This window comes from Triticum aestivum, chromosome 5D (assembly GCF_018294505.1).
Source record: "Triticum aestivum cultivar Chinese Spring chromosome 5D, IWGSC CS RefSeq v2.1, whole genome shotgun sequence".
Taxonomy (NCBI): Eukaryota; Viridiplantae; Streptophyta; class Magnoliopsida; order Poales; family Poaceae; genus Triticum; species Triticum aestivum.
The window spans coordinates 551,617,357-551,619,011 of NC_057808.1; positions in this window are offsets into that span (position 1 = coordinate 551,617,357).

The following is a 1,655-nucleotide window of genomic DNA, read 5'->3' on the forward strand; positions in this document are numbered from 1 at the left end:
AGGAGGCGACTGGCACGGTCTGGGAGGCGGGGGTGGTCTCACCAGAGGGAATCGTGTCGGAGCCCGAAGCATCGGGGCGGCCGGAGTCGGGGAAGAAGGCCTCCCCGAGGTCTCCCTAGTAGCTAGGCGTGGCTCTGGTGAGATGTAGGAGTGGTGCTGGGTCGAAGGCGAGCTCGAGGCTCCTTTTTATAGCCGGTCCGAGGCGGTTGCCGAGAACGGGATAACTCCGGCGATGATTACGGTGAGGCAGTGGTCGAACGGGGTTTTAGGGGTCGGGGCAGCTGCGGATTGGATCACTGGCTTCATCCCGCAGCTAAACTTGGCCAGACTTGGGCGATACTCCAAGTCTTCGACGGAACGACCTCACGGGCTCGTCGGCGGCAGAGAGCGCGCTCTGCGCCTCTCAGGCCACGGCGACTGTGCCGCAGCACGCACGAGGAAGAAGACGGCCACGCGTAGGCTTCTAGTGGTGTGGGCGGTGCTGGACGGCGCCGTCCCTCGCTGGGCCTCTCTGGCAGCCGCAGCAAGTGCTGCTGCCGCCGCTCACGGGGGCGATGCACCTCTGCCAGCTCACCGCCGACGCTCGCAACCGTCCAGGTGACCGTGCGGCGCGGTGGATAAGAAGGAGGAGCAGTGAGCAACCAGCCAACGAGGGCACTGGCGAGATTGACGCTGCCGACTGACGAAAACGACACTGACGACTGAACTGAAACACTGAACTCTGAATTTTGACAGAAACAGTACACGCCAGCTGTTCGACGAAATGATTCTGGCATGTGAAAAAAAATTCTGGAGTTGATCTTTGGTGGAGAGGTCTCTTGATGCATCTGGAGGCTGCCTGATTTTTCTCAGAATTTTTGGGGAAGAAAGATAATGAATTTCACCAAAATTGGCAAATCTGGTCCAAACTTGCAGCAAGCAGAATTTGAAAATTTTGAACTGTGGACCAGTGGATCTTGATGGATCTAGGTTGAGGGTACTAAGGACTAGTCAGAGGAGTTTGTTTGGAACCAAAACTCAAAAGGGATCTGGTGGTTCCTTTGTAACTCACCAAGGTTCAAAATAAATGACAGAAATTGTTTTGAGGATAAAATAAATGGGAATAAAATTTAAAAGAGTTTGAGACTTGCTGGAATAGGATGCTTGGCTTGACCCAAAGTGGAGGGAGGGGTTTTGGAAGAAAATTTTCAACCTAGGCCATGGCAAGAAAATTTTTGAATGAGGAAGAATCACTCCATAAGTCATAGGGTTACTTCTAAAAGAAAGGATTTCAAAAACTTTCCCAAAGCAAATATTTGTGTTGAGTCAACACTAAATGAAAAGCCCTCAAGACCAAAGTAAATGTTGAGAAAAACGCATAAAATACTTGCCTTAAAGGTTTTGAGAAGGAGAGGTTTAAAAAAAAGTTGAATAACCTCCTTCCCATAAAAAGGAAATTAATAAAACCAAAATAAAATTTTTGGGGTGTTACACCCCACCACCCCGCCGCCCCCACCCCACCCGCCGACGCCCCGTCGCTCCACCATCCCGGCGCCCCGGCGCGCCACCACGTCGCCGGCCCACCCACCCCACTGCCCCGACCGTCCCATTGCCCCGGCGCGCCACCACGTCGCCGCCCCACCCGCCCCACTGCACCGACCGTCCCATTGCTCCGG